This window comes from Oncorhynchus keta, chromosome 27, assembly GCF_023373465.1.
Source record: "Oncorhynchus keta strain PuntledgeMale-10-30-2019 chromosome 27, Oket_V2, whole genome shotgun sequence".
NCBI lineage: Eukaryota > Metazoa > Chordata > Actinopteri > Salmoniformes > Salmonidae > Oncorhynchus > Oncorhynchus keta.
This window is the reverse complement of record NC_068447.1, coordinates 3,532,701-3,547,926: the sequence shown is the minus strand read 5'-3', so window position 1 is coordinate 3,547,926 and position 15,226 is coordinate 3,532,701. Positions and strand designations below refer to the sequence as shown.

General features: G+C 43.6%; 1 long non-coding RNA gene across 4 annotated transcripts; it reads right to left on the bottom strand.

Annotated features, from left to right (window-relative positions):
* Positions 1 to 12,635: 12,635 nt before the first annotated feature.
* Positions 12,636 to 14,519, bottom strand: LOC127912570 (uncharacterized). Of its 4 annotated transcripts, XR_008083290.1 has the most exons (6): positions 14,431 to 14,519; positions 14,281 to 14,370; positions 14,161 to 14,250; positions 13,501 to 13,590; positions 13,231 to 13,290; positions 12,636 to 13,080 (listed from the first exon to the last, which is right to left on the bottom strand). It is a non-coding gene; the product is annotated as an uncharacterized LOC127912570 (long non-coding RNA). The 4 variants fall into 4 exon arrangements; XR_008083291.1 differs by lacking the exons at positions 14,161 to 14,250; positions 14,281 to 14,370 and adding an exon at positions 13,981 to 14,010 and having other exon boundaries at positions 14,371 to 14,489; XR_008083292.1 differs by lacking the exon at positions 14,281 to 14,370 and having other exon boundaries at positions 14,191 to 14,250; positions 14,401 to 14,489.
* Between the last annotated feature and the right edge of the window lie 707 nt (positions 14,520 to 15,226).

The following is a 15,226-nucleotide window of genomic DNA, read 5'->3' as shown; positions in this document are numbered from 1 at the left end:
GAGGACAATAACCTGGTTCAGTCTGCTTTCCACCAGACACTGGGAGATTAATTCACCTTTCAGGAAGACAATAACCTGGTTCAGTCTGCTTTCCACCAGACACTGGGAGATGAATTCACCTTTCAGGAGGACAATAACCTGGTTCAGTCTGCTTTCCACCAGACACTGGGAGATTAATTCACCTTTCAGGAAGACAATAACCTGGTTCAGTCTGCTTTCCACCAGACACTGGGAGATGAATTCACCTTTCAGCAGGACAATAACCTGGTTCAGTCTGCTTTCCACCAGACACTGGGAGATGAATTCACCTTTCAGGAGGACAATAACCTGGTTCAGTCTGCTTTCCACCAGACACTGGGAGATGAATTCACCTTTCAGGAAGACAATAACCTGGTTCAGTCTGCTTTCCACCAGACACTGGGAGATGAATTCACCTTTCAGGAGGACAATAACCTGGTTCAGTCTGCTTTCCACCAGACACTGGGAGATGAATTCACCTTTCAGGAGGACAATAACCTGGTTCAGTCTGCTTTCCACCAGACACTGGGAGATTAATTCACCTTTCAGCAGGACAATAACCTAAAACACAAGCTCAAATATACACTGATTTGCTTACCCAGAATACATACAGTGAATATTCCTGAGTGGCCGAGTTAGTTTTGACTTCAATCTGCTTGAAAATCTTTGTTGAGACCTGAAAATAGTCGCAACGATCAACCAATTTGAGAGAGGTTGAAGACTTCTGAAAAGAGTAATGGGCAAATGTTGCTGCACAATCCAGGTGTGGAAACCTCTTAGAGATGTACCCAGAAAGACTCACAACTGCTATTGCTGCCAAAGGGGATTTTAATATGGATTGACTTAGTGGGTTGAATACTTATCTAATCATTATATATATTCGTTTTTTTTTCATTTTTCTTTATCATTTAAAAAAAAAAAAAATGTTAAAGTTTTTTCGACTTTGACATTAGAGCATTTTGTGTAGATCGTTGACAAAAAAATATAATTACAAGAAACTGTTGAAAATGTGAAGGGGTATGAATACTTTCTGAAGGCACTATATAACAACAAAAACAGATTGCAGTCTCTAGCTGACCATGGTTAGTTGGAAGGCCAAATTAGATACATTTTTATTTTAAGTCATGGCTAGAAGGCTTGCCGAGGGCTTATAGCTGTCCTCTGAGATCTCCGCCAGAGATGCAAATCGTGTCTTAAACGGCTAGGAATTTATAGCCTAGTAGACACCAACCCTGTATTCAAGAGCATGCTGTGTCTCAACCGATGTCAGGCGCAACACATACACCTCGGATGATGTAAAAAATAGGGTTTAATTAAGTTACAAAATATGGGAAAAATGAAGAAGAAAAAAGTCTGACTTTAACATGTTTTTAGATCCTTTACGTTAAAAGGTTTTAAAAAAATGACAATTTCTATTAACAAAATAATTTAAAAGTTTGACAAAACTTTCTGTACTGTTTCTGTACTTTCTGGACTGTCCAGTGATTAATACATGGATGCAAAACTAGTCAACTTTGGTCTCCTGACTGTTTTGGCATTAAATGTCCAAAGACCACCTCTACACACAGGGTAAATATGTTCAAATCAAAACGTGTTTTAAAATAAAAATGGAATGACCCAGACTCTTCTATCCAAAATTACTTGCACGCATTCATGTAAAAAAACATGTGGGAGACAGGAATCAAAGCCACTATCCTGGCATAGCAAGCAGCGACTGAGCTACAGAGGACTAAGAGGACATACAGGGCATTTGGAAAGCATTCAGACCACTTCCCTTTTTACGCATTTTGTTAAGTTAAAGCCTTATTCTAAAATGGATTAAATATTTGTTTTTCACCTCAATCTACACACAATACCCCATAATGACATCACAATAAACCATAATGACATCACATTACCCCATAATGACCTCACAATATCCCATAATGACATCACAATACCCCCATAATGACATCACAATACCCCATAATGGCATCCCAATACCCCATAATGACAAAGTGAAAACTGTTTTTTTTTAAATACAGTACTTCCGTATATAAACATGTCCTCCACTACACCAGACACAGTGTGGTAGAGACCTATATAAACATGTCCTCCACTACACCAGACACAGTGTGGTAGAGACCTATATAAACATGTCCTCCACTACACCAGACACAGTGTGGTAGAGACCTATATAAACACGTCCTCCACTACACCAGACACAGTGTGGTAGAGACCTATAAACATGTCCTCCACTACACCAGACACAGTGTGGTAGAGACCTATATAAACATGTCCTCCACTACACCAGACACAGTGTGGTAGAGACCTATATAAACATGTCCTCCACTACACCAGACACAGTGTGGTAGAGACCTATATAAACATGTCCTCCACTACACCAGACACAGTGTGGTAGAGACCTATAAACATGTCCTCCCACTACACAGACACAGTGTGGTAGAGACCTAAACACGTCCTCCACTACACCAGACACAGTGTGGTAGAGACCTATATAAACATGTCCTCCACTACACCAGACACAGTGTGGTAGAGACCTATATAAACACGTCCTCCACTACACCAGACACAGTGTGGTAGAGACCTATATAAACATGTCCTCCACTACACCAGACACAGTGTGGTAGAGACCTATATAACACGTGTCCTCCACTACGCCAGACACAGTGTGGTAGAGACCTATATAAACATGTCCTCCACTACACCAGACACAGTGTGGTAGAGACCTATATAAACACGTCCTCCACTACACCAGACACAGTGTGGTAGAGACCTATATAAACATGTCCTCCACTACACCAGACACAGTGTGGTAGAGACCTATATAAACATGTCCCCACTACACCAGACACAGTGTGGTAGAGACCTATATAAACATGTCCTCCACTACACCAGACACAGTGTGGTAGAGACCTACTACACCAGACACAGTGTGGTAGAGACCTATATAAACACGTCCTCCACTCCTCCACTACACCAGACACAGTGTGGTAGAGACCTATATAAACATGTCCTCCACTACACCAGACACAGTGTGGTAGAGACCTATATAAACATGTCCCCCACTACACCAGACACAGTGTGGTAGAGACCTATATAAACATGTCCTCCACTACACCAGACACAGTGTGGTAGAGACCTATATAAACATGTCCTCCACTACACCAGACACAGTGTGGTAGAGACCTATATAAACATGTCCTCCACTACACCAGACACAGTGTGGTAGAGACCTATATAAACATGTCCTCCACTACACCAGACACAGTGTGGTAGAGACCTATATAAACATGTCCTCCACTACACCAGACACAGTGTGGTAGAGACCTATATAAACACGTCCTCCACTACACCAGACACAGTGTGGTAGAGACCTATATAAACATGTCCTCCACTACACCAGACACAGTGTGGTAGAGACCTATATAAACATGTCCTCCACTACACCAGACACAGTGTGGTAGAGACCTATATAAACACATCCTCCACGACACCAGACACAGTGTGGTAGAGACCTATATAAACATGTCCTCCACGACACCAGACACAGTGTGGTAGAGACCTATATAAACATGTCCTCCACTACACCAGACACAGTGTGGTAGAGACCTACATGTCCTACTATAAACCTATATAAACATGTCCCTCCACTACACCAGACACAGTGTGGTAGAGACCTATATAAACATGTCCTCCACTACACCAGACACAGTGTGGTAGAGACCTATATAAACATGTCCTCCACTACACCAGACACAGTGTGGTAGAGACCTATATAAACATGTCCTCCACTACACCAGACACAGTGGTGAGACCTATATAAACATCACTACACCAGACACAGTGTGGTAGAGACCTATATAAACATGTCCTCCACTACACCAGACACAGTGTGGTAGAGACCTATATAAACACGTCCTCCACTACACCAGACACAGTGTGGTAGAGACCTATATAAACATGTCCTCCACTACACATCAGACACAGTGTGGTAGAGACCTATATAAACATGTCCTCCACTACACCAGACACAGTGTGGTAGAGACCTATATAAACACGTCCTCCACTACACCAGACACAGTGTGGTAGAGACCTATATAAACATGTCCTCCACTACACCAGACACAGTGTGGTAGAGACCTATATAAACACACAGTCCTCCACTACTACCAGACACAGTGTGGTAGAGACCTATATAAACATGTCCTCCACTACACCAGACACAGTGTGGTAGAGACCTATATAAACATGTCCTCCACTACACCAGACACAGTGTGGTAGAGACCTATATAAACACGTCCTCCACTACACCAGACACAGTGTGGTAGAGACCTATATAAACATGTCCTCCACTACACCAGACACAGTGTGGTAGAGACCTATATAAACACGTCCTCCACTACACCAGACACAGTGTGGTAGAGACCTATATAAACATGTCCTCCACTACACCAGACACAGTGTGGTAGAGACCTATATAAACATGTCCTCCACTACACCAGACACAGTGTGGTAGAGACCTATATAAACATGTCCTCCACACCAGACACAGTAGAGACACATGTCAGACACCAGACACAGTGGTAGAGACCTATATAAACATGTCCTCCACTACACCAGACACAGTGTGGTAGAGACCTATATAAACACATCCTCCACTACACCAGACACAGTGTGGTAGAGACCTATATAAACATGTCCTCCACTACACCAGACACAGTGTGGAGACCTATAAACATGTCTCCACTACACCAGACACAGTGTGGTATGTCCTCCACTACACCAGACACAGTGTGGTAGAGACCTATATAAACATGTCCTCCACACCAGACACAGTGTGGTAGAGACCTATACCATGTCCTCCACACACCAGACACAGTGTGGTAGAGACCTATATAAACATGTCCTCCACCTGACACAGTGTGGTAGAGACCTATATAAACACGTCCTCCACTACACCAGACACAGTGTGGTAGAGACCTATATAAACATGTCCTCCACTACGCCAGACACAGTGTGGTAGAGACCTATATAAACATGTCCTCCACTACACCAGACACAGTGTGGTAGAGACCTATATAAACATGTCCTCCACTACACCAGACACAGTGTGGTAGAGACCTATATAAACATGTCCTCCACTACACAGACACAGTGTGGTAGAGACCTATATAAACATGTCCTCCACTACACCAGACACAGTGTGGTAGAGACCTATATAAACATGTCCTCCACTACACCAGACACAGTGTGGTAGAGACCTATATAAACATGTCCTCCACTACACCAGACACAGTGTGGTAGAGACCTATATAAACATGTCCTCCACTACACCAGACACAGTGTGGTAGAGACCTATATAAACATGTCCTCCACTACACCAGACACAGTGTGGTAGAGACCTATATAAACATGTCCTCCACTACCAGACACAGTGTGGTAGAGACCTATATAAACATGTCCTCCACTACACCAGACACAGTGTGGTAGAGACCTATATAAACATGTCCTCCACTACACCAGACACAGTGTGGTAGAGACCTATATAAACACGTCCTCCACTACACCAGACACAGTGTGGTAGAGACCTATATAAACATGTCCTCCACTACACCAGACACAGTGTGGTAGAGACCTATATATCCCCATCACCCAGCATGTTACCTGATAGACCCAGCATGTTACCTGATAGACCCAGCATGTTACCTGATAGACCCAGCATGTTACCTGGTAGACCCAGCATGTTACCTGATAGACCCAGCATGTTACCTGGTAGACCCAGCATGTTACCTGATAGACCCAGCATGTTACCTGATAGACCCAGCATGTTACCTGATAGACCCAGCATGTTACCTGATAGACCCAGCATGTTACCTGGTAGACCCAGCATGTTACCTGATAGACCCAGCATGTCACCTGGTAGACCCATCACCCAGCATGTTGCCTGGTAGACCCAGCATGTTACCTGGTAGACCCAGCATGTTACCTGATAGACCCACCACCCAGCATGTTGCCTGATAGACCCAGCATGTTACCTGGTAGACCCAGCATGTTACCTGATAGACCCACCACCCAGCATGGTACCTGATAGACCCAGCATGTTACCTGGTAGACCCAGCATGTTACCTGATAGACCCAGCATGTTGCCTGATAGACCCAGCATGTTACCTGGTAGACCCAGCATGTTACCTGATAGACCCACCACCCAGCATGTTACCTGATAGACCCAGCATGTTACCTGGTAGACCCAGCATGTTACCTGATAGACCCAGCATGTTACCTGATAGACCCAGCATGTTACCTGGTAGACCCAGCATGTTACCTGGTAGACCCAGCATGTTACCTGATAGACCCAGCATGTTACCTGATAGACCCAGCATGTTACCTGGTAGACCCAGCATGTTACCTGATAGACCCAGCATGTTACCTGGTAGACTCATCACCCAGCATGTTACCTGATAGACCCAGCATGTTACCCAATAGACCCAGCATGTTACCTGGTAGACCAGCATGTTACCTGATAGACCCAGCATGTTACCTGATAGACCCAGCATGTTACCTGATAGACCCAGCATGTTACCTGATAGACCCAGCATGTTACCTGATAGACCCAGCATGTTACCTGGTAGACCCAGCATGTTACCTGATAGACCCAGCATGTTACCTGATAGACCCAGCATGTTACCTGATAGACCCAGCATGTTACCTGGTAGACCCAGCATGTTACCTGATAGACCCAGCATGTTACCTGGTAGACCCAGCATGTTACCTGATAGACCCAGCATGTTACCTGGTAGACCCAGCATGTTACCTGATAGACCCAGCATGTTACCTGATAGACCCAGCATGTTACCTGATAGACCCAGCATGTTACCTGATAGACCCAGCATGTTACCTGATAGACCCACCACCCAGCATGTTACCTGATAGACCCAGCATGTTACCTGATAGACCCAGCATGTTACCTGATAGACCAGCATGTTACCTGATAGACCCAGCATGTTACCTGATAGACCCAGCATGTTACCTGGTAGACCCAGCATGTTACCTGATAGACCCAGCATGTTACCTGGTAGACCCAGCATGTTACCTGATAGACCCAGCATGTTACCTGATAGACCCAGCATGTTACCTGATAGACCCAGCATGTTACCTGATAGACCCAGCATGTTACCTGATAGACCCAGCATGTTACCTGGTAGACCCAGCATGTTACCTGATAGACCCAGCATGTTACCTGATAGACCCAGCATGTTACCTGATAGACCCACCACCCAGCATGTTACCTGATAGACCCAGCATGTTACCTGATAGACCCAGCATGTTACCTGATAGACCCAGCATGTTACCTGATAGACCCAGCATGTTACCTGATAGACCCAGCATGTTACCTGATAGACCCAGCATGTGACCTGATAGACCCAGCATGTTACCTGATAGACCCAGCATGTTCCCTGATAGACCCAGCATGTTACCTGATAGACCCAGCATGTTACCTGATAGACTCAGCATGTTACCTGATAGACCCAGCATGTTACCTGGTAGACCCAGCATGTTACCTGATAGACCCAGCATGTTACCTGATAGACCCAGCATGTTACCTGGTAGACCCAGCATGTTACCTGATAGACCCAGCATGTTACCTGATAGACCCAGCATGTTACCTGATAGACCCACCACCCAGCATGTTACCTGGAGAGACCCAGCATGTTACCTAATAGACCCAGCATGTTACCTGATAGACCCAGCATGTTACCTGATAGACCCAGCATGTTACCTGATAGACCCAGCATGTTACCTGATAGACCCAGCATGTTACCTGATAGACCCAGCATGTTACCTGATAGACCCAGCATGTTACCTGATAGACCCAGCATGTTACCTGATAGACCCAGCATGTTACCTGATAGACCCACCACCCAGCATGTTACCTGATAGACCCAGCATGTTACCTGGTAGACCCAGCATGTTACCTGATAGACCCAGCATGTTACCTGATAGACCCAGCATGTTACCTGATAGACCCAGCATGTTACCTGATAGACCCAGCATGTTACCTGATAGACCCAGCATGTTACCTGATAGACCCAGCATGTTACCTGATAGACCCAGCATGTTACCTGATAGACCCAGCATGTTACCTGATAGACCCAGCATGTTACCTGATAGACCCAGCATGTTACCTGATAGACCCAGCATGTTACCTGATAGACCCAGCATGTTACCTGATAGACCCAGCATGTTACCTGGTAGACCCAGCATGTTACCTGATAGACCCAGCATGTTACCTGATAGACCCAGCATGTTACCTGATAGACCCAGCATGTTACCTGATAGACCCAGCATGTTACCTGATAGACCCAGCATGTTACCTGGTAGACCCAGCATGTTACCTGATAGACCCAGCATGTTACCTGATAGACCCAGCATGTTACCTGATAGACCCACCACCCAGCATGTTACCTGATAGACCCAGCATGTTACCTGATAGACTCAGCATGTTACCTGATAGACCCAGCATGTTACCTGATAGACTCAGCATGTTACCTGATAGACCCAGCATGTTACCTGATAGACCCAGCATGTTACCTGATAGACCCAGCATGTTACCTGATAGACCCAGCATGTTACCTGATAGACCCAGCATGTTACCTGATAGACCCAGCATGTTACCTGATAGACTCAGCATGTTACCTGATAGACCCAGCATGTTGCCTGATAGACCCAGCATGTTACCTGATAGACCCAGCATGTTACCTGATAGACCCAGCATGTTACCTGGTAGACCCAGCATGTTACCTGATAGACCCAGCATGTTACCTGGTAGACCCAGCATGTTACCTGATAGACCCACCACCCAGCATGGTACCTGATAGACCCAGCATGTTACCTGATAGACCCAGCATGTTACCTGATAGACCCAGCATGTTACCTGATAGACCCAGCATGTTACCTGATAGACCCAGCATGTTACCTGATAGACCCAGCATGTTACCTGATAGACCCAGCATGTTACCTGATAGACCCAGCATGTTACCTGATAGACCCAGCATGTTACCTGATAGACCCAGCATGTTACCTGATAGACCCACCACCCAGCATGTTACCTGATAGACCCAGCATGTTACCTGAGACCCAGCATGTTACCTGATAGACCCAGCATGTTACCTGATAGACCCAGCATGTTACCCCATAGACCCAGCATGTTACCTGATGGACCCAGCATGTTACCTGATAGACCCAGCATGTTACCTGATAGACCCAGCATGTTACCTGATAGACCCAGCATGTTACCTGATGACCCAGCATGTTACCTGATAGACCCAGCATGTTACCTGATAGACACAGCATGTTACCTGATAGACACAGCATGTTACCTGATAGACCCAGCATGTTACCTGATAGACCCAGCATGTTACCTGATAGACCCAGCATGTTACCTGGTAGACCCAGCATGTTACCTGGTAGACCCAGCATGTTACCTGATAGACCCAGCATGTTACCTGATAGACCCAGCATGTTACCTGATAGACCCAGCATGTTACCTGATAGACCCAGCATGTTACCTGATAGACCCAGCATGTTACCTGGTAGACCCAGCATGTTACCTGGTAGACCCAGCATGTTACCTGATAGACCCAGCATGTAACCTGATAGACCCAGCATGTTACCTGGTAAAACCCAGCATGTTACCTGGTAAACCCAGCATGTTACCTGGTAGACCAAGCATGTTACCTGGTAGACGCAGCATGTTACCTGGTAGACCCAGCATGTTACCTGGTAAACCCAGCATGTTACCTGGTAAACCCAGCATGTTACCTGGTAGACCAAGCATGTTACCTGGTAGACGCAGCATGTTACCTGGTAGACCCATCATGTTACCCAATAGACCCAGCATGTTACCTGATAGACCCAGCATGTTACCTAATAGACCCAGCATGTTACCTGATAGACCCAGCATGTTACCTGGTAAACCCAGCATGTTACCTGATAGACCCAGCATGTTACCTAATAGACCCAGCATGTTACCTGGTAAACCCAGCATGTTACCTGGTAAACCCAGCATGTTACCTGGTAGACCCAGCATGTTACCTGATAGACCCAGCATGTTACATGATAGACCCAGCATGTTACCTGATAGACCCACCACCCAGCATGTTACCTGATAGACCCACCACCCAGCATGTTACCTGGTAGACTCACCACCCAGCATGTTACCTGATAGACCCATCACCCAGCATGTTACCTGGTAGACCCAGCATGTTACCTGATAGACCCAGAATGTTACCTGGTAGACTCATCACCCAGCATGTTGCCTGGTAGACCCATCACCCAACATGTTACCTGGTAGACCCATCACCCAGCATGTTGCCTGGTAGACTCATCACCCAGAATGCTACCTGGTAGACTCATCACCCAGCATGTTGCCTGACAGTGATATCGTCATTCTCTGGGCTTTCAATACCCAATTACAGTTGTTTTGGTTATACAAGGGGGGCAGTGACCTCGGGATTCACTGACTTTCTCTTCCCAAGCAAGATGACGGAAGCATACTAGAGGTGGAAGAGTTATTACCAGCACATTGTCCTAAAAGGGCAAATTCACTAGATTCAGTTCCACTTTATAATAGGGGAAAAATAGACACAGTTTTCTCATTATCAGGCTTTCAATTGCTGAGTAGGACATCTCAGTCTAGAGATGAAAGAGTTCTTACAATGTCCCAAAAATAGAGACAGAAAAAGGCTAGTTGTGAAAAAAAAAGATTGTCTGGTAGTTCATCCTGAAATGTTTCAGCCTGAAAACAACTCATTATCTATCTTTCTCTCAAAGTTCTTGTTTTTGCTGTTGTTGTCTGGAGCTGAAGCTCTAATAATCCCGATAGCACTAAGGATTAGAGAATATATTTCCACCCGCAAAAAACATCCCCAGTTTTATCTCAATAGAAGAATATGTGGGATTAATGAACATGAATAGTTAATTATTCATTTATTAGAACAGCTAAGTGTCTTCGTTTACACCGGCAGCCCAAGTCTGTTATTTTGGCCGTCTCTTGACCTGTCACGACGCGAAGCTGATACAGCCCTTGTCAGGGTACAGGGCATTCGGAGAGTATTCAGACCACTTCACCTTTTACACATTTTATTATGTTACAGCCTAATTCTAAAATTGAAGATTTATTCTTCCTCATCAATCTACACGCAATACCCCATAATGACATCACAATACCCCATAATGACATCACAATACCCCATAATGACATCACAAACCCCCATAATAACATCACAATACTCCACAATGACATCACAATACCCCATAATGACATCACAATACCCCATAATGACATCACAATACCCCATAATGACATCACAATACCCCATAATGACATCACAAACCCCCATAATAACATCACAATACTCCACAATGACATCACAATACCCCATAATGACATCACAATACCCCATAATGACAAAGCAAAAAGAGGTTTTTAGACATTTCTGCAAATGTATAAAAATAAATAAATAAATTATTTACATACAGTACCAGTCAGTCTGTTTTTTTACCCGCAATTTTGTGGTATCCAATTGGTAGTTACGGTCTTGTCTCATCGCTGCAACTCCCGTACGGACTCAGGAGAGGCGAAGGTCAAGAGACACGCATCCCCCGAAACACAACTCAGCAAAGCTGTGCTTCTTGACACAATGCCCACTGAACCCAGAAGCCAGCCGCACAAATGAAACACCGCACACCTGGTGGCGTGTCAGCGTGAATTTCGCCCGGCCCGCCAAAGGAGTGGCTCGAGCGCAAAGGGACAAGAACATTCCTGCCGGCCAAACCACACCCCTAACCCAGATGACGCTTGGCAAATTGTACGCTGCCCCATGGGTCTCCCGATCACGGCCGGCTGAGACAGTGCCTGGACTCGAAACAGGATCTCTACTAGCATAGCTAGCATTGCGATGCAGTGCCTTAGACCACTACGCCACTAAGGAGGCCATTTTCAACTGTTTTGAAGTAGTTCCCACATATGCTGAGCATTTGTTGGCTGATTTTTCTTCACTTTGTGGTCCAACTCTTCCCAAACCATCTCAATTGGGTTGGGTTGATTATGGAGGCCAGGTCATCTGATGCAGCACTCCATCACTCTCCTTATTGGTCAAATAGCCCTCACACCGCCTGGAGGTGTGTTGGGTCATTGTCCTGTTGAAAAACAAATGGTTGTCCAACTAAGCACAAACTAGATGGGATGGCTTATTGCTGCAGAATGTCTAATGTCCATTGCTCATGTTTCTTGGCCCAAGCAAGTCTCTTCTTATTATTGGTGTCCATTAGTAGTGGTTTCTTTGCAGCAATTCGACCATGAAGACCTGATTCATCCAGTCTCCTCTGAAGAGCTGTGTCTGTTATTTGAACTCTGTGAAGCCTTTATTTGGGCTGCAATCTGAGGTTCAGTTAACTCTAATGAACTGATCCTCTGCAGCAGAGGTAACTCTGGGTCTTCCTTTCCTGTGGTGGTCCTCATGAGAGACTGTTGCATCACAGCGCTGATGGTTTTAGAGACAGCACTTGAAGGAACTTTCAAAGTTCTTGGAATGTTCTGTATTGACTGACCTTCATGTCTTAAAGTAATGATGGACTGACCTTCATGTCTTAAAGTAATGATGGACTGACCTTCATGTCTTAAAGTAATGATGTACTGACCTTCATGTCTTAAAGTAATGATGGACTGACCTTCATGTCTTAAAGTAATGATGTACTGACCTTCATGTCTTAAAGTAATGATGGACTGACCTTCATGTCTTAAAGTAATGATGGACTGACCTTCATGTCTTAAAGTAATGATGGACTGACCTTCATGTCTTAAAGTAATGATGGACTGACCTTCATGTCTTAAAGTAATGATGGACTGACCTTCATGTCTTAAAGTAATGATGGACTGACCTTCATGTCTTAAAGTAATGATGGACTGACCTTCATGTCTTAAAGTAATGATGTACTGACCTTCATGTCTTAAAGTAATGATGGACTGACCTTCATGTCTTAAAGTAATGATGTACTGACCTTCATGTCTTAAAGTAATGATGTACTGACCTTCATGTCTTAAAGTAATGATGGACTGACCTTCATGTCTTAAAGTAATGATGTACTGACCTTCATGTCTTAAAGTAATGATGGACTGACCTTCATGTCTTAAAGTAATGATGGACTGACCTTCATGTCTTAAAGTAATGATGGACTGACCTTCATGTCTTAAAGTAATGATGTACTGACCTTCATGTCTTAAAGTAATGATGTACTGACCTTCATGTCTTAAAGTAATGATGTACTGACCTTCATGTCTTAAAGTAATGATGGACTGACCTTCATGTCTTAAAGTAATGATGTACTGACCTTCATGTCTTAAAGTAATGATGGACTGACCTTCATGTCTTAAAGTAATGATGTACTGACCTTCATGTCTTAAAGTAATGATGGACTGACCTTCATGTCTTAAAGTAATGATGGACTGACCTTCATGTCTTAAAGTAATGATGTACTGACCTTCATGTCTTAAAGTAATGATGGACTGACCTTCATGTCTCAAAGTAATGATGGACTGACCTTCACGTCTTACAGTAATGATGGACTGACCTTCATGTCTTAAAGTAATGATGTACTGACCTTCATGTCTTAAAGTAATGATGGACTGACCTTCATGTCTTAAAGTAATGATGTACTGACCTTCATGTCTTAAAGTAATGATGGACTGACCTTCACGTCTTAAAGTCATGATGGACTGACCTTCATGTCTTAAAGTAATGATGGACTGACATTCATGTCTTAAAGTAATGATGTACTGACCTTCATGTCTTAAAGTAATGATGGACTGACCTTCATGTCTTAAAGTCATGATGTACTGACCTTCACGTCTTAAAGTAATGATGGACTGACCTTCATGTCTTAAAGTAATGATGGACTGACCTTCACGTCTTAAAGTAATGATGTACTGACCTTCATGTCTTAAAGTAATGATGGACTGACCTTCATGTCTTAAAGTAATGATGTACTGACCTTCACGTCTTAAAGTAATGATGTACTGACCTTCACGTCTTAAAGTAATGATGGACTGACCTTCACGTCTTAAAGTAATGATGGACTGACCTTCACGTCTTAAAGTAATGATGTACTGACCTTCACGTCTTAAAGTAATGATGTACTGACCTTCATGTCTTAAAGTAATGATGTACTGACCTTCACGTCTTAAAGTAATGATGTACTGACCTTCACGTCTTAAAGTAATGATGGACTGACCTTCATGTCTTAAAGTAATGATGGACTGACCTTCATGTCTTAAAGTAATGATGGACTGACCTTCATGTCTTAAAGTAATGATGTACTGACCTTCATGTCTTAAAGTAATGATGTACTGACCTTCATGTCTTAAAGTAATGATGGACTGACCTTCATGTCTTAAAGTAATGATGGACTGACCTTCATGTCTTAAAGTAATGATGGACTGACCTTCATGTCTTAAAGTAATGATGGACTGTTGTTTCTCTTTGCTTATTTGAGCTGTTCTTGCCATAATGTGGACTTTATGGTATTTTATTAAATAGGTCTATCTTCTGCATACCACCCCTACCTTGTCACAAAACAACTGATTGGCAGAAATGCATTAAGAAGGAATGAAAATCTAAAAATGTTATTTTAACAAGGCACACCTGTTAATTGAAATGCATTCCAGGTGACTACCTCATGAAGCTGGTTGAGAGAATGCCAAGAGTGTGCAAAGCTGTCATCAAGGCAAAGGGTGGCTACTTTGAAAAATCTCAAATTTAAAAAATATTTAGATTTGTTTAACAATTTTTGGTTACTACATGATTCCATATGTGTTATTTCATAGTGTTGATGTCGTCACTATTATTCTACAATGTAGAAAATAGTAAAAATAAAGAAAAACCCTTGAATGAGTAGGTGTTCTAAAACTTTGACTGGTACTATATATATATTCATAAACATTTTCCATAAAGTATATATTGTAGTATATATATATATGTTATATGTGAGATGAATGTTACTGTCCCCACTACAACAATACATGTAATATTGTCCTTGAGACATTTAATTGAAATACTGTAGAATTACATTCATTCCTGAAGACTGCTCCCAATGGGGAGTTTCAATATGGCCGACTGGCGCCTTCGTAGCATCAACAATCTAAAATATA